The 19349-nt window shown below is 33.1% G+C and overlaps 1 protein-coding gene across 2 annotated transcripts in view; it reads right to left on the reverse strand.

Annotated features, from left to right (window-relative positions):
• LOC142342915 (uncharacterized) overlaps nt 1-19064 on the reverse strand; it is a 48131-nt gene extending 29067 nt beyond the window's left edge. Inside the window, exon 1 of one of the 2 annotated variants that reach the window (XM_075394585.1) lies at nt 18665-19064. The gene's annotated coding sequence lies outside the window, so the exon portion shown is untranslated. The other variant, XM_075394589.1, reaches the window with a different exon arrangement.
• Between the last annotated feature and the right edge of the window lie 285 nt (nt 19065-19349).

Below are 19349 nucleotides of genomic sequence, written 5' to 3' on the forward strand. Positions count from 1 at the left end.
CTGGCTCCAGTCAACTAGTTTGTTTTTGTTTTAAAACCAAAATTTTTCTTTAAAAAAGCCAAAAATGTGATCATTACGGAGCTGGAGTCAAATTACTAACAAGCAATTTCTTCAACATGAGCAAGCTCAAATTCTCAGACTTCTCATTTATCAAGTTTGTAATGTAAATTCCCTCTTTTCTGAAAAGAAATTACAAAAAAGATTATACTATTTCGCATATATAGCACCACAGCAAAAATAGCTCCCTGCAAGTGTTGACTTCACGCACTTGTTAGCGGTCATTCACAAAAAAAATAACATACGAGTACAATTAAACCTATTGTTTATACATGGGTTAAAATAAATTTATTCATTAAGCAAGATAGTTTTTGGGAGATTAAAAAATCGCATAGAACTTTTTGCGGGAACATTTCTCATGATTTTTTTTGAGCAGACATAGTTTATATCGACTGCTAAAACGAAAAAAAAATTGCAAAACACTGATGACTTTTTAGAATGATTAGATTAGAAAAATAATGACTACAATGAGGTTTGTGAAATCTACATCTTTCAAACGATTTATAATAAGCAAGCAAGAGAAATGTTTTGGATATCTCTAAATTTAGATAATGTATCTCTGAATAATCAAGTACCGAGAATAATCAAGTTTTTTAAAAAAACGAATTAATTTCTTGAAGATGACTCGTGCAGAATTACAAGTTTATAAACAAGGAACTAAAATAATAAAAGATGAACGCCAACAGAAAAAACCACGGGACAAGATAAATATTCTTTTCCGTCTTAACGCTTTGATATTAGCACGATATATTTTATATGAAAAAAAAGAAAAAGAATATTAATCAATATTTTAGTGGAACTAGTGATGAAAAATGAATCTATTCAGCTCCTGGTTCTTAACTCAAAAGTAATGCTTTCACCAATGTTATGATATTGAGATTTGTTTTTATGAAAAGCTTTCGGATTCAGGTGTAATAACGCAAGAACACATAGTTTTAATTCTGGTTCCGTTGAACTGAAAGGATAATATTTCACGTTTCGTTTTGCAACTGGGTTCTTTTAACAGTTTGATGCTATTCTACTGGTGTTTTTCCCATGGAATTTTTAAAAAAAACTCATTGCAAAATTCTTCAAAGGCAGCTTGTGAGAGCTAGAAACTAATTGCAACTTTTCATAACTGTTAAAGATTTCAAAGGGCTAGTTTCTGGAAATCAGATTTGTGCGCAAATCCTCTTTTTCAAAAACGGACCAATTGAAAAAAAATTGGCCATGGTTGTATAAGAGCAATCAAACGAGAGTATTTTATATTTTACTGCCAAAATTGCAGTGCTGAAATAAAAATACAACTCATTGATTTTAATCCGCGCAGCTTTTGACTTCTTTTTGGCGTGGGTTGCAAACAAATTGGTGTTCAGCTCAACGCCTTGCTTTTTGATTTCTGCGATCTGTTTCAAGTAACCCTTCCCTTGGAGTTTCGTGTCTGGACCTATGAGGTATTTTTCGAGAAAATGATTTCCTATTTGGCAAACAATAATGTTCCCGGACCGCGGCACCAAATGTAAGGGCTGTTTGACAACGGTTATTTGTTAATCACATGAACCGGCTCTGGACAACAAGTTTTCTTTGTTTTAAAACCAAATTATTTCTTTAAAAAGCCCAAAAATGTGATCATTGCGGAGCTGTAGTCTAATTATTAACAAGCCATTTCTTCAACATGAGCAAGCTCAAAATCTCAGACTTCTCATTCATCAAGTTTGTATTGTAAATTCCCTCTTTTCTGAAAACAAATTACAGAAAAGATTATACTATTTCGCATATATTGCACAATAGCAAAAATAGCTCTCTGCAAGTGTTGCCTTCACGCCCTTGGTATCTCTTGTCATGTTTTGGACTTTGATGGTGATTCATGGCGTGCTCTTCTTAAGCGACATTATGGCGTTAGCAAAAAGAGGTTCAAACTCGTCCTGACACTACCGAACGCCTTAACATGATAAATGTATAGGTCGATTTGCTTGGAGCCATGAGTTTTCACTATGAATGGTACCCAAGTCATTTTCATGAACTGCCCTTTGCTTATCATCAAATATCTCTCGATTTTTTGGACTATTTCTGTCGGAGTGCCGCAATGAAGCGAATACATTTTTCGTGCACCGAGACAATGGCTCAGGATTCCTAAGGTGATCTGTGGGTCTTCGAGATAGTCACAATTTTTCGAAGAAACCGGAATTTGTTATTCAGTTTCATGAGACTACTTGTTACATATTCTGAGTTCCAAATGGATGCTCCCAAATGTTCTTTTGTGTTCTTGTATGTATGGTATGGGTATTTTTAAGCGTTTGAAAGGATGGAAAAAATTGATTGTTGTATTAAGAGTGGAAGTGGTGGCGTGCTTTAGCCCAAGGGGAGGCAATTTACGAACTTCTGTTTCTGTTGTGTTAACTGATGTGCGATAGCTTCAATGGGGTAAAAGACGTGGGCAAATGATGTTCACTCTATCGTGGGCAAGACTATTGTTTATCACAGCGAGGAGAATTATTGATCCATCATCATCCACGGAAGAGTACTTCTATTCAGACTCAGGAACCGATTATCTGAGGAATATTCTCCTGTGTCAGCCAAATTAGTTGAGTTAGGTGAATGGATTTGAAAATTCATTGAAATTGGAATGATAGGTAGCATATCATTATTACACATTTAAGGGATCACACGATAGCACATTTCTTGTTTTCATCCCGCTTGAAAAGAAATCGTAGATTTTACAATGAGAGTAATTTATAATCTTATGAAGACGCGGGACTCTTGATTTATTAATCAACAAATTCTGGGGTAATAATTCTTTAAAAAATTAAAAATAGAAATTTTTGTCCAAGAAAAATAAACTTCCCAAAAATTAGTATCGGTAAAATTCATATTTGCAACCGAGAAAACTAACCAAGCAGTATTAAATTTCACCAAGCACAAACTTTCTTATATACGAACGCCATTGTTAAGCCAATTGTGAAAGAAAACAAGAAACTGCTGATCAAAAGTTGGCGGCTTTTGTCATCACATGGGAGGAGCTCCCCTGATAAACTCTGCCCCAAAGGTGTGATCATTACGGAGCTGGGGTCTGACTATTAACGAGCCACTTCTTCAACATGAGCAAAATTGAAATCTCAGACTTCTCATTCATCAAGTTTGTATTGTAAATTCCCTCTTTTCTGAAAACAAATTACAAAAAAGATTTTACTATTTCGCATATATTGCACAATAGCAAAAATAGCTCTCTGCAAGTGTTGCCTTTACGCCCTTGGTATCTGTTGTCATGTTTTGGATTTTGACTGGTGATTCATGTCGTGCTCTTCTTAAGCGACATTATGGCGTTAACAAAAAGATGTTCAAATTCGTCCTGACACTGCCAAACGCCTTAACATGATAAATGTATAGGTCGATTTGCTTGGAGCCATGAGTCTTCACTATGAATGATACCCAAGTCCTTTTCATGAACTGCCCTTTGCTTATCATCAAATTTCTCTAGAGTTTTTCGGACTGTTTCTGTCGGAGTGCCGCAATGAAGCAAATACATTTTTCGTGCACCCAGACAAGGGCTCAGGATTCCTAAGGTGATCTGTGGGTCTTCGAGGTAGTCACTTTTTTTCGAAGAAACCGGAATTTGTTAGTCAGTTTCATGAGACTACTTGTTACATATTCTGAGTTCCAAATGGCTGCTCCCAAAGGTTCTTTTGTGTTCTTGAATGTATGGTATGGGTATTTTTAAGCGTTTGAAAGGATGGAAAAAATTGATTGTTGTATTAAGAGTGGAAGTGGTGGCGTGCTTTAGCCCAAGTGGAGGCAATTTACGAACTTCTGTTTCTGTTGTGTTAAATAATGTGCGATAGCTTCAATGGGGTAAAAGACGCAGGTAAATGATGTTCACTCCATCGCGTGCAAGACTATTGTTTATCACAGCGATGAGAATTATTGATCTATCACCATCCACGGTGTACTTCTATTCAGATTCAGGAATCGATTATCTGAGGAATATACTCTTGTGTCAGCCCAATTGATTGATTTAGGTGAATGGATTTGAAAATTCCTTGAAAATGGAAGGATAGGTAGCATATCAGTATTACACATTTAAGGGATCACACGATAGCACATTTCTTGTTTTCATCCCGCTTGAAAAAAAATCTTAGATTTTACAATGAGAGTAATTTATAATCCTATGCAGACGCGGGACTCTTGATTTATTAATCAACAAATTCTGGGGTAATAATTCTTTAAAAAATTAAAAATAGAAATTTTTGTCCAAGAAAAATAAACTTCCCAAAAATTAGTATCGGTAAAATTCATATTCGCAACCGAGAAAACTAACCAAGCAGTATTAAATTTCACCAAGCACAAAATTCTTTATATACGAACGCCATTGTTAAGCCAATTATGAAAGAAAACAAGAAACTGCTGATCAAAAGTTGGCGGCTTTTGTCATCACATCGGAGGAGCTCCCCTGATAAAATCTGCTCCAAAGGTGTGATCATTACGGAGCTGGGGTCTGACTATTAACGAGCCACTTCTTCAACATGAGCAAAATCGAAATCTCAGACTTCTCATTCATCAAGTTTGTATTGTAAATTCCCTCTTTTCTGAAAACAATTATAAAAAAGATTATACTATTTCGCATATATTGCACAATAGCAAAAATAGCTCTCTGCAAGTGTTGCCTTTACGCCCTTGGTATCTGTTGTCATGTTTTGGACTTTGACTGGTGATTCATGTCGTGCTCTTCTTAAGCGACATTATGGCGTTAACAAAAAGAGGTTCAAATTCGTCCTGACACTGCCGAACGCCTTAACATGATAAAAGTATAGAACGATTTGCTTGGAGCCATGAGTCTTCACTATGAATGGTACCCAAGTCGTTTTCATGAACTGCCCTTTGCTTATCATCAAATTTCTCTATAGTTTTTCGGACTGTTTTTTGTCGGAGTCCCGCAATGAAGCAAATACATTTTTCGTGCACCCAGACAAGGGCTCAGGATTCCTAAGGTGATCTGTGGGTCTTCGAGGTAGTCACTTTTTTTCGAAGAAACCGGAATTTGTTAGTCAGTTTCATGAGACTACTTGTTACATATTCTGAGTTCCAAATAGCTGCTCCCAAAGGTTCTTTTGTGTTCTTGAATGTATGGTATGGGTATTTTTAAGCGTTTGAAAGGATGGAAAAAATTGATTGTTGTATTAAGAGTGGAAGTGGTGGCGTGCTTTAGCCCAAGTGGAGGCAATTTACGAACTTCTGTTTCTGTTGTGTTAAATAATGTGCGATAGCTTCAATGGGGTAAAAGACGCAGGTAAAGGATCTTCACTCCATCGTGTGCAAGACCATTGTTTATCACAGCGAGGAGAATTATTGATCTATCACCATCCACGGTGTACTTCTATTCAGATTCAGGAATCGATTATCTGAGGAATATGCTCTTGTGTCAGCCAAATTGATTGATTTAGGTGAAAGGATTTGAAAATTCTTTGAAAATGGAAGGATAGGTAGCATATCAGTATTACACATTTAAGGGATCACACGATAGCACATTTCTTGTTTTCATCCCGCTTGAAAAAAATCTTAGATTTTACAATGAGAGTAATTTATAATCCTATGAAGACGCGGGACTCTTGATTTATTAATCAACAATTTCTGGGGTAATAATTCATTAAAAAATTAAAAATAGAAATTTCTGTCCAAGAAAAATAAACAAAAATTAGTATCGGTAAAATTCATATTTCCAACTGAGAAAACTAACCAAGCAGTATTAAATTTCACCAAGCACAAAATTCCTTATATACGAACGCCATTGTTAAGCCATTTGTGAAAGAAAACAAGAAACTGCTGGTCAAAAGTTGGCGGCTTTTGTCATCACATCGGAGGAGCTCCCCCGATAAAATCTGCCCCAAAGGTGTGATCATTACGGAGCTGGGGTCTGACTATTAACGAGCCACTTCTTCAACATGAGCAAAATCAAAATCTCAGACTTCTCATTCAACAAAATTGTTTTCTAAAATTCCCTCTTTTCTAAAAACAAATTACAAAAAGATTATACAGTTTCGCATATATTGCACAATAGCAGAAATAGCTCCCTGCAAGTGTTGCCTTCACGCCCTTGGTAGCGGTCATTCACAAAAAGATAACAAAGGAGTACAATGAATAAAAAAGTGTTAAAACAAGTTTATTCATTAAGCAAGACAGCGTTTGGAGGATTAAAAAAGTGAGATAGATATTCTTGCAGGAACATTTCTTGTAAATTTTTTTGAGCAGACATATTTTATATAGACTGCTACAACGAACAAAAATTTTTTTCCAAAAAAACTAGTGAATTTTTTAAATTGATTAGATTAAAAATGTAATGACTACAATGAGGTTTGTGAAATCTACATCCTTCAAACAATTTTTAATAAGCAAGCAAGAGAAATGTATTGGTTATCTCTAAATTTAGATAATGTATCTCTGAATAATCAAGTACCGATAATAATCAAGTATTTTAAAAAAACGAATTAATTTCTTGAAGATGACTCTTACCGAACTACAAATTTATAAACGATGAACCAAAATAATTAAAGGTGAACGCCGACAGAAAAAACAACGGGATAAGATAAATCATCTTTTTCATCTTAACAGTTTGATTTTAGCACAATTTATTTTATATGAATAAAAAAGAGAAAGAATTTTAATCAATATTTAAGTTGAACTAGTGATGAAAAATGAATCTATTGAGCTCCTGGTTCTTATTTCAAAAATAATGCTTTCATCTATGCTATGATATTGAGATTTGTTTTTATGAAAAGCTTTATGATTCAGGTTTAATAACGCACGAACATTTATATTGATGTCTGGATCCACCGATGTGAAATGATTATATTTCACGTTTCGTTTGTAGCTTGGTTCTTTTGTTGTTTTAACAGTTTGATGCTATTCTACTGGTGTTTTTCCCCATGAAATTTTTAAAAAAGTCATTGCAAAATTCTTCAAAGGCAGCTGGTGAGATCTAGAAACTAATCATAATCCAACTTTTCATAACTGTTAAAGATTTCAAAGGGCTAGTTTCTGGAAATCAGATTTGTGCGCAAATCCTCTTTTTCAACAACGGACCAATTGAAAAAAATTGGCCATGGTTGTATAAGAGCAATCAAACGAGAGTATTTTATATTTTACTGCCAAGATTGCAGTGCTGAAATAAAAATAAAACTCATTGATTTTAATCTGCGCAGCTTTTGACTTCTCTTTGTCGCGGGTTGCAAACAATCTCGTGTTGAGCTCAACGCTTCCTTCTTGAATTTTGCGATCTGTTTAAAGTAACCTTCCCATTGGATTTTCATGTCTGGATCGATGAGGTATTTTTCGATTTTCTAGTAATCGATTTTAACCATCCTGATAACACTATGAGTAAATGAAGTGATAGGAAGACAAGAAAATGTTTTCAAATTTGGAAAACAACAATGTTCTCGGATCGCGGCACCAAATGTAATGGCTGATTAACAACTGTTATTTGTTAATCCCATAAACTGGCTGTTGTCAAAACAAAAATTTTTTTGTTTTCAAACTAAATTATTTCTTTAAAAAGCTCGAAATTGGAACTACGGTTCCGCACAATCTGTAGCCGTTATCTTTATCAGAACTGTAGACAAGTTTCAGTTTTCTGCCAGCTAATGCTCTTTCAACTGTACGAAAACCGTAACGAGGTTATAATTAAAACTCCAGTGAGCCAATACACTTAAATATCATACACTGCATATTATGCGCGAATTTAACTAATTTGGGACTTTGTTCAGTGGAAAGGACCTATTAATAATTTTAATTTATGCTTTTTTCTATAAGGATGAGTCAACCGAGTCTTAAAACTCAGTGAATTGGTCTGATCTGGTTTTACAGGATCGAATGATACGCAAATTTATAACAAGCATTTACAAGAATTTGTTAAATGATTACAAAAATGTACAGTTTTAAATATATAAAACAACACTGCTGTAATTGTGCAGCTCTTGGGCTCAAATAAACATTGTGCTACATGAGAAAATAAATATCAACACTAATGAACTTATTAAAATAAAAGCTGATGAAGGAGACAACTTTAATACTGCTATGATAAGACATAAGTAAACATGACACAATGAAACGAACCCATTAATTGGAATCCAGAACGAAGTTCTATTCTTTAGCGCCAACAGAAAACCAGGCCTGTAGAATGTTGAATTTTGAGTTTTTAGTTTATGAAAACGTCAACTCCCACTGTTTTTACCTCTCTGAAATTTGAGAAACGCTTGAATTACCACTAAACCTTTTTAGGCTGACAAACAGGAGTGTTCACTCAATTTGAGATACATTCAGCAAGTGTTCGTCAGTTTCAAAGTTATATTGATCAAATTTCACGAAGGCTACTTAATATGGAAGCTTCAGATGTTTGAAGCGAAATTAGCACTTGTGTTTTAATTTACCACATTACCACAGAGAGAGAAAGCAAAAGCGAGAGCCGAAGGGAGCAAAAAATATTTTGGAGCGTCTCTCTCACTGCCTTGAGTTCAATACGAACCCAAAAGGCCGTTAGAAATAAACATCAAAAGCTTGAGACTATTAATCGTGCTTGATGTGAACTATTTACATCGATTTATCAGTTTAAAATTATTATCGATATAACAACAGCAAAACTATTTAATAAAGAAATTTTAGTTCATGAAGCAAACTTAGCTTCTTGATGTAACTTCAGCGCATTTGACACAAATAGGAAAAAAGGGTTGTGACCGGTCTCTGCAGAGACTAAGTTACAAATCGACTGAAAAAAATTTAAAATGTCGAAGCTCAGAATTTCAAATATTTTTGAAAACAAACATTTTCAAAAGTCATAACAGACATAAGATTTGCAGAAAAAGAGATATGTTAAATTTCAACATCTCAGAAAGCCAATTGTGTCTGTTATAAATAACACTAAGTCACTAGACAGACTAATACTTAACAACAAATACATACAGAAGCAGAAACTTCACGAACAATTTTACGATAACAAACTGTTCAAAGAACTCTCTTTATAAGACTATATCTGCAAGAACTGTAAATGATCACTTGCTTCTCATTTGAACTCAAGGGGTCCCCCTTATAAACGGACTACTGAGAAATGAAAACAATAGAACCCAGAATAGAACTGTCCAGAAATCTTGAAAACTTTTATTAATATAAATGGTCGAAGCCATCAGTCACACAGATAATTAACAGAAAAAAATTAAAGCAACAAAAGAGTTGGCAACTTCTTATTAGTTAGATTTAGTTTCATGTTGGCGGAAATGAGAGCGAACAGGAGACCGTTAAAATTTTTTTTCAAATTCAAGTTGAAAATCATTGAAACAAATAGCTCTGAACTGAAATCTTTAAATTGGTTCGTTTATAAGTCTTCGGGAAGCATTTCAGACAAATCATTATTAGGCATATGTTGTAGTGCAAAATCAGAAAAAAAATTAGGCGAAATAAATGAAGGCCATTCAATTTTGCGAGAGAACTGTGTCTCAGTCAAAAACCACAAACTGTTCAACAGAAACCATTAACGTATTCAGATACACCTTTTTAACGCTTTGCAATTTCCAAATTATGCTTCCTTTCATTTGGGGCTGTCAATTATGTGGCAATTTGACGGAGAAACGAAATGAATCTATAAAATACGCAGTTATTCTCAAAAAAATTTTTCTTAAAATCTTTTAGTGTTTTAACCAAGAAACCATTGGTTAAAATTGAAATCGTTGCAGACATTCAATTAAAACTTAAGTTCACAGAAAAAAGACAAAGTTGTGGCAAAGTCCAAAGATTCATTGAAACTTTCCTTTTCTTAATACAGTTTTTTTAAGAGCCATAGGAGACATTAGATAACAAGTAAAACTTTGTCTATGTTCACCTATACCTCCTAAAAGAATCGAGAGAGTAATTCATTGGAAGACACAAAAATATAACAAATAAAAGCAAAACATAAGAACTCTAAAAACATTTACATGAACAATTGCTTGGAGCCATAAAAACCATGAGCTGAACTCTGAAACCATAAAGCATGTTTGTAGGCCTCACTTTTTGTAAATAGTTTCTTCCAATAAATGACCCCTAACTTAAAATTCTTATCAGTAATTTACATAAAATCTATTAAAGCGGAAAAATTTTGAAAAAAATAAGACGTGTGACATTAAAATTTAATTTTTGTAACCGTAAGTCAAATGGCTGCAGAAAAGGTCAATTTTTAAACAAAATTTTTTAATATATCAAAAATAGATGATGCATTTTGTATAAATATTGAGAAATAATTTGCAAAAAACTTGCAACATTATAATTCCAAAAGACTCTTAAAGCCAGCGAGTGTCCCTATAGCTCTCTTTTTGAGGTTACGAAGAATGTGAGCGCAGCTTTATGGTGTCTACTTCCGGCCAATTTATAGAAAGTTGGCTAAAAAACTTGTTTGGTTCAATTGTTCAATTGTTTTCCAAAAAAGTCTAAATTTTGAAAATTTAGCGTACATTTTAGCCAAAAAACGTGAATTCTTGAACAACTTAGCAACTTTCATCTATATTTAAATATAAAACAGATCTCACTACCGTTAACAATTTCAACATATCTTAGCAAACTTGACAAAAATTTGGTCAATAACACGGAAAATTTGAACAAAAACAACGGATTATAGTGTTCTATTCACAAAATTTTAAACCCTCATAGCTCTCATCAAAAACGAAAATATCAAAAAGTTTTTTAATTCCATATTCTACGCTGAGCGGTCTGTGTAATGATACCACTCACAAAATGATCGCACTAGAAATTGATACCACTTTTTAATGTGATCACTTTAGTTTTCAAGCCGTTAAAAAACTTTTTGAGATCATAAATGATAATATTTTAGAAAGTATTTTAAATCAGAGCTTACATAACAAAAAAAGCCAAATGAAAAACGTTTAATCTGAAATTGAAAAGGTAATATGCATGAGGGGACCCGATGTTGTCCTGATTTCTACCTTTTTAACTCTCTGCGATGATTACATAGATCGGCTAAGATTGACTGAACAAAAGACCCCGTTTGAGTATATAGTTCCTCCCCCATCGATGTGGGTCGGAACAAAAACATACCTCTCTGATTTAGTACGCGACTATTGATCTATTCCACGAAATTCAGTTCTTTAGAATTTCTAACCTCAGTTGCGTGATGATAAAAGCTATAAGTTTCTGAGACTCATTATTTCCCGTAATCCAGTTATTGAAAGGTTGATTATGAGTATCCAACCCGGGCCGAGATTGTTCACAAAAATTTTGTAAAAAATGCGCTGCTAAAATTGTGTCCAAAAAGTATTTAAATTATGTTATATAGGTGGTGAAAAAACTGAAATAATTGTAAGAAATGAGCTGACAAATGCGCTGAAATATTTGTAATAAATTTTCAGCGCATATATCTTATATAATTATCTACTTTTTGTGCTGAATTTTCAACACATTTCGTACACAATTTCAGCACGTGTCAACACATTAAGCGGATAATTATGTATGATTTTTCCGGTAAAATTTTATCTTTCAGCGCTTGTCAGCGCATTTCTTAGAAATATTTCAGTTTTTTCACCACCTATATAACATAATTTAAATACTTTCCGTACACAATTTTGGCACTTTCAGCATTTACCTTACAAATTTTTATTTTTTTGGAAACTTTTTCTACTTTTGTGCATACAGAAGCTGCACCAGAGCTAGACTAAAGAGCGTTGCGCTACTAGAGCAGTCCAACTTAAAGACAGTTGGAAATCTGCCAAAAGACTTAAGAGTTTTGTAAACACTTAAGATAAAACACTTAAGTTATCGCAGTTGAAGTATGTAGCCAATTTACCTGATTGAATGAAACCAGGTAGCTTATGTATTATTGTCTTCCTTCCGTTAGATAAGATGAAAGTCTGACGCTTTTTAATTGTTATGTTTTTCAAAAATATGAACTATCATTTACAAAAATAGCCAGGTTTTTTAGTGGTTAATGGCTCAACAAAATTACAAAAGATGGAGAACCGTACCTACTGACAACGCTTTAGGCAATAGGGAGCAATAAAAGTGCACGTAAAAATTTATGTACGGAATGCGCTGAAAACGCTGAAATTTTCTTTTTTTCCGAAGTGCTTAAATTATGTAAGAATTGGGCTGAACTTTTGAAGTTTATGTAAGGAATGTGTTGAAAGATGTGCTGAAATTTTGTAAGACATGCGTTGAAATTATGCAAGGAATGTGCTGGAAGTGCTGAATTCGGGATTTTTGGAAATGCTGATTTTTGGAAAAGAAGTGCTGAAAAATGTGCTGAAATTACGTAAGAAACGCGTTGACAAGTGCTGAAAATATTTTTATTCAGCACATTTAGCGCCTAAAATTAAACTTTCAGCATACTCAGCATTTTCCTTCCAAAATGTCAGCGCCCTCAGCTCATCTCTTACAAAATTTTCGCTTACACCCGCTCACATCTCGACCCGGGAAACACAATTCTCAGATAAAAAACTATGGAACTTATTTCTTAATGTTATTTTGTACATCCTGAAAATTTTCTGTCAAAATTTCTCGTAACATTTGCTTGTAATGCAATGCATTCTTTCATCGTACGATCTGAAAAAAAATGTCCATTCATACATGATAAACGTTTGTCGTCATTTATTTCTCACACAAATATTTCGAATTATCAGATCTTAAACGATAAAACTATTCTCTTCAGACTTCAATCAATAACTTTCTTCCGATCGGTTATCCCAAGATAAAGAAACTGTTCCTAACGCAACCGGGCCATTATATTTGCAACACTATCCAGTGTTATCGCAAACGTGATCATATATTTGATCTTGATCTCAATTCCTTCTGAAAAAGCTAACCTATATTAGTTCTATTGTGTACAATTCAATATCATACATTTCTTGTGCTTGCATTATGGATTGAATAATATTTTTTTCTGCAAAACTAACGAGAGCAGTTATCAAAATAAAGAGGCAGCGCGTAGAGATATCTGGACTGGATGTTTCTTGTTACTCCAAAATTTCCGTTCTTTTCAACGATCATGACTAAATTGTGTGATCATTTTAGTTTTCTTGGTGTTAAAAAATCATTTGAGATCATAAATGATAAAAACTTAAGTACATTTTTTATCAGAGCTAGCTGAACAAAAAAGCCAGATTAAAAACATTTAATGTGAAATATAAAAGATCACTTGCATTGGGGTGCTTGTTGTTGTCTCTAAATTATTTTTTCTGAAGCATCTGAATATATAGTGTGGTCACTTGAGTTTTTACCCGAAAAAAGTCTTATGAGATCTTAAAGGATAACATTTTGTGGTAAACTTTTTGACAGAGCATACAATTACCAGATATCAGTAATGCATGGAATGAAACCCATGTCCTCGGACACTATAGAGGATCGAAAACTGGTAGTTAATAGGAAATTTTATTAAATTTTAACAAATTTGTTATAAAAAAATTAAGTAATATTTGTAAGATTCAATGAACACGTTCAGCTAATTGTTGCGCTTGCCTTTTTTGTCTTTGAGGCCACTACTCTATTAGAATGAAATCAATATTTTGATTTCGTATGTTCTTAGAGATATAACATGGCACAGTTTAATCATTTTTTTCCAGAAGTCATTTCCAAAGTTTTTGCAGTAATATAATATTTTTACAACAAACAATTCCGTTTAAGAAATGACAGTATGATAAAACCAAATTAGAATTTTGTTTTAAAAAATCGGATTTTATCGGGCTGCTATAGATAAAAATAAAGCATCTCTTTATGTAAGCCGGTCTAATTTGACAAAAGATACAACAAAGTGAAGGCAAGGATATACGCCAAGCACTTTTTTGTGCTAAAAACATATTTTTGTGCATATTTTTATGTCTCAATTTAAAAACCGGTTGCTGAAAGTGTTAATTTATAAAAAGATTAGCATTAATATAAACGCTTACTAATTATCAGTGAAATTTTTTTGATATGTTCCTATGATATTGGTTTGATATGTTTGAGATTAGTTGTTAAGAGTTGTCTGTTAACAGTTGTTGTCAAAGCATGCGTACAATTCTAAAGTTTAATTATTTATTCAGTTGTAGATATTTTTTTGATTAGTTTCATGGTTTAACGCAGCGGAAAACAGTTGCTGAAATATCAGAAAGGAAAGAAAGGCTGTTTTCTGCAGCCGTGGTTTGGAACAGTAACCAATCTCATCCCGCTTCTTCCATCAATTTCATCAGTTGAGCATTGGACCGATAAGGAGCGGAAAACCAAGTTTACATTCATAGTGAAGCGGAGTCCTCTTTTCCTATTGGCCGAGAAATCGAGAGAATTAACTCTGCTCATCTCAAGAATTTGTTTATATTTTTCTTCCAAAATTTTAAAAACCGGGAGCCTCTGTAACTGTTTGATCATTGTTTAGGCGTCTAATTACCTCCCCTTCTGCTCTTTAAATCTAGATATCCTTGAAATGTATGAAAGAGTTTGTTCATTTCCTCCTTATCCACCCCTGAAGAAGTTTATTTAGGAGCAGGGAAATTGAGCAATTTTTGTGTCGCCTACGTAAAATTACTTCTTGTTCTAGTTTAAAAGTTCCCCTGGATAATACAAGCCAAAATTGAGGCTCGTTTATTAAATAGAAAAATAAAGGCTCAAATGTTAGTTCATTTTGACACTAAGCGCGCGTTAATTTGTTTGGTGGGTTCTAAGAGTAGTAGTAATTAACGCTTTAAATATGCGGTTGGTATGCTGGATTAATTATCCGTTTATTTCTAGTAACTCTAATACTACGATTTTATGTTTTCAGGTAATTAGTTATCTTCATGTCTGGGTTTTTGCTACTTCTAACCAATAACAACACATAAGCGGGCAACAAGGTGTCTTTTTTTAAAATAAAATTATTTCAACTGCAGCAAAATTGTTAAAAATTATGAGAAATGCAATCGTTACTTATCAATTCTAAATTATTTTGTTGTTAGTTTTTGCCATTTTCACAAATTTTGGGGCTGTGAAAACAAAGCGGTTAAGTATTTGATTTTGGTAGGAATCCTGTTTCTGTCAGACTTATGCTTCTTCCTGAAAATCAAAACAAGGGAGACCTTTCACTCCACGTACTAACTTTTTTTCTCAACTAAAAATAACTGGGACCAAGACAGTTGGGAATAGCAATCAGGTTGGTTGGTTTTTAGTGTAAGCTGCCGATAAGTTTCTAGATTTAAAGAGTTCTTCAGTAAAGCGTTCTTAAAAATAAAATGAAATTAGCAAATAGTTGATAGATTTAGGAGTTACAATCAAGAAAACGTTTCATGTGAGTGAAGAAAAAAAAGTTGTTTTTTAATGCGTTGCAGCAAACTTCGAATTGAAATTGAACATAATCATATGTTTTATTGAAATTATTTTAGATTTGCCATATGTTTATTATGTCGATTTAATTCAAAACAAGCAGGCTCGGTAATTTGCCTTGAGATATAATGTTCTAACCCCGGTCGTACACATTTTTGGCTTAAATGTCTACCAAACGAGGAAGAGATAAAAAAAATTTCCAAATTTTTAAATATTTTTTAAAAGTAAATGTTGTATGATCAAAAAATCAGTTCCATCTCAAAATTGCTCAATATTGTAAACAATGCCACAATGGATGGCCGATGAAAACTGCCATTATTGAAACTACGAGACCAGACAAACAAAAACCTATCTGATGACTGCAAACGTGCTTTACTTCTAAAATTTATGTCTAATTTTTGAAAAAAAGTGATAATAAAGTCAAAATAGCGTTGTAAAAAGTGATACCAAAACAAATTGTACCTCTTTAGAAAAAAACACAGGACCAGCCAATTTTTAAAATTCGTAACAAGTAGACAGAAAGAAACAAGTTAAAGTTAAAAATACGTTGATATATTTTGAAAACAAAAAAAATTCAAAGAATGGAAAACCAATTAAAATCAACTGAAATCACAATAGCGTAATAAAAAACCTAAACCAAAACAAATCGAACCTCGTTAGAAGAAACATTGGACCAGCCGTTACTGAGAATCGGTATCAAGTAGACAAAAAGAAACAATTAAAATTATGTTGATAATTTTTGAAAACAAAATAATTTCAAATAATGAAATTTATATAAAATCAAATGAAATCTTTCAGAGGTTTACGTCAATTCAAACCTCCTTATGAGGAAATTGAGACCTGTAATTTTGTGCCAAAATATGTTGTACGTCTTAAAAAACAACCACAGTTATCGACGGGAAACAGAACTCAATCTAACTCTCTGAGAAACGGGAGTGCAACCGTTAACACTATAACCAAAAAACAAGTTGTCATCAATTGTGCCCATTTTGAACACCGAAAAGTAGATGAGCTCTGAATAATTAGACTAAGCAACAGGTAGACAAGAAAGTACAAGAAACGCAAAGTTAAAAAATGTAAAATCATTAATTTCAAAGTCAGTTAGACCATGGCTATCAACTGAAATCATTAATTAGTTTCAACTATTTATATGAAGAAAGCTAATGAGATCTGTCATTATTCAGCATTTTTGAGATTAAGTCATACATCTGAAGAAAGATAGGCAAATGAACACAATATTTCAAGGAAAAAAGCAAAAAAAATGGTGAAAAAATGCAGTTAACACATTAGATATGTTCAATTCGTTTTCCTTTAAAACCAATACTGCAATGATGGATCTGTAATTGATGAGATCAGGCAACAAGCAGACAAAAAAGAACAGCGAATTGCAGAGATAAGAAATACGTTTATATTTTTTTAAAAAAAAGTTGATTCCGAAAGCATGATCTAATATTTTTAATACAAAAATCAAAAGGAAGGAAATAGAAGAGAAAACTGAACAGTTTCGTTAGATTCTGCTAGAAAACGGTGTCACAGACGTTAAAATCACAATGTATACAAAAAATTAATATTTTCAATTGTGCCTTCTTTTTAAAAACTAATAATGTAATATCTGACTTGACAATATAGAGACAAAACAATACACGGGTTTCAAAGATGCAAACTCCGCCAAAAATGAAATATTTTTAATGAAAATTTGCAGTATTAGTGCCCAAAAAACCACTAATTTAAACGTAAAAACGGAAAAAATTATTAAATTTTGAACCATTAAAAAGACCAAGATAACAAATAGGAAACCAATTGGAACTGTCATTAGTAAACCTTGTTTTTGCATTGTTTCGTTCTGTAATTAACATAGAAAATGAAAAAGAATTCTAAAAAAACTGATAACAATCTAATTTAATTTTGAACTGTAAAAAACAACAGTCAGACAAAAACTAGCCTTGCAATTGCTGTTCGTCTATGAAGAACCCGTAGCTTTTTTGAATCTTATAATTACGGACAATTAGAAAGAAGACATTTTGTCAAATTTCATTTGATATTTTCAGAGGTTTTTTGAGTTAAACTAGCGAGTTAGAGTTAAATGGGAGAGTTGCAAGTTAGCGTTAAATTTTTAATTCAAGAGCACTCACAAAAGAGCCACAAGTACAACTACCTTTATTTACAGTTAACTAAGGTTGCGTCAGCAGTCTTTAGGTGTGTTAATCCGGCGAATTGGAGAAAAGTGGACTAAAAAAGCTTAGTTTTTTTGCTATTTTTGGTGAGAAAAAAAGAAAAATTGAATAAATTGGCAGCAGTTTTAGCCAAAAAATTGAATCAAACAGTTTAACAACACTCCTCTATCTTTAGAACTAAAACCAACAACAATACAACACACCTTTAACAATTTTAACATATTTTGCAACAAAACTGACAAAAAATTGCGTAGAAATACGGAAAATGTGAACAAACAATGAAAATCAGTCAAATGGTCACAAAATATTAAACCCGATAACTCATTGACGCCAATTATAAATAAAAAAATATTCGGATATCCAAATATTTTTTTATTATTTTTAATTGGCGTCAATGTTTGCATAGCACTAAATAACCCGTTTTGATGAAAACAAATCTGTTAAACTGTGTACATTATGAGTGCAAGTATTAATGATTCAACTTGAAAAACGTAATTGGCGGGAAATAATCTGAAATTTAATTAATACCCGTTATCCTTATTCAATTAAAAATTTGCAATAGAGGCAGCAACGTGAAAGTGAAATTACAGCGGATACATAACACCTAAAATTAAATTAGATGATTTTGTCCGCGCAAATTAGGGTTATGTTCAATTGTGGAAAGTAGGCTACATACTTTGTTCAATATTGGATGAATTCTTGACATATGACGTTTGCAATATTTTATGCAAACGCACATTAAAGATCATCCTCGTTATAGTAATCTTGAGAACTTTGTATTAATTGACTAAAAACTTCCCCGATTACCCCCCCCCCCCCTGATCTTACATCTTTTTGGGGTAAAAATCCGACACGGGTTTCTGTTACCTGTTCTAAATGATAAAGCGTCGAGGAAATTAACCACATAAAGCAAGATAATTCGAAATGGATAAAACTGATAATTTATGTTACAAGTGTCACTCAATAATTCAAATATTACACAAAAAAACGACGTTACTGTTTTTGCGTTCTACCAAAGTGTGGTGTAATCTTTATAAATAGTTGACTAAATCGTAGGATCATAAAACGCATCACAATTGTTTAAACATTAGTCATACGGCAATTCGTGCTAAAACGCGTTTGAAAATCAATAACTGATTAGAAAATGAAAATGCTGTACATACCAAACTATGCATCTATCTCGCGTCCAAACACAGGTTGTCGATTTTTGCAAACAAAACATTAACTGTTAACTACCTACACTGTTTCTAATTAAGCAAACATCAACACAAGAGAAAAGTTTAAAACAGGTAGATAAAAAAATATTTAATAAAGCTGTGTGAATACGCCTACGTGTGAATAAATTCTGTGTTCATAATTTTTACTAGATGGTGAATTTTTACAGACTGAATAAAATGGCATGAGATGAAAGGAGTGCGAGTAAAAATAGAAACATCAGCCAAGCAGAATTGTCATAAACGTTATATAAAAAGAGTATTATATTTGTACATGTACACAAGTATTTTTTATACACGCATAGAGCAGAGCACAAAAATTTGTTAGGGGATTATGTGCGCGCCTTTATCCCAGCGCATATCTTTGACACAGGGAAAATAAAAGGGAAAAAGACGCTACGGTATTCCCAATTTTTGCTTCTTCCTTTACTTGTGAACAATTTTTCCCATAGATTTTGGAAAGGTTCCAATTGCAGCGTTTTGTATGCAGGGATGCAAATATTTTATCCTTCAATTTGATGTCATCCGTTTTATAGTCCCACACATACCGCTTAGGGGTGCAGCCAAGCACGAAAGGGCTCTCTTAAGCTTCCCTCTCTCTCTCTCTCTCTCTCTCTCTCTCTCTCTCTCTCTC

Source organism: Convolutriloba macropyga, chromosome 7 (genome assembly GCF_964194025.1).
Source record: "Convolutriloba macropyga chromosome 7, txConMacr16.3, whole genome shotgun sequence".
Lineage (NCBI taxonomy): Eukaryota > Metazoa > Xenacoelomorpha > Acoela > Convolutidae > Convolutriloba > Convolutriloba macropyga.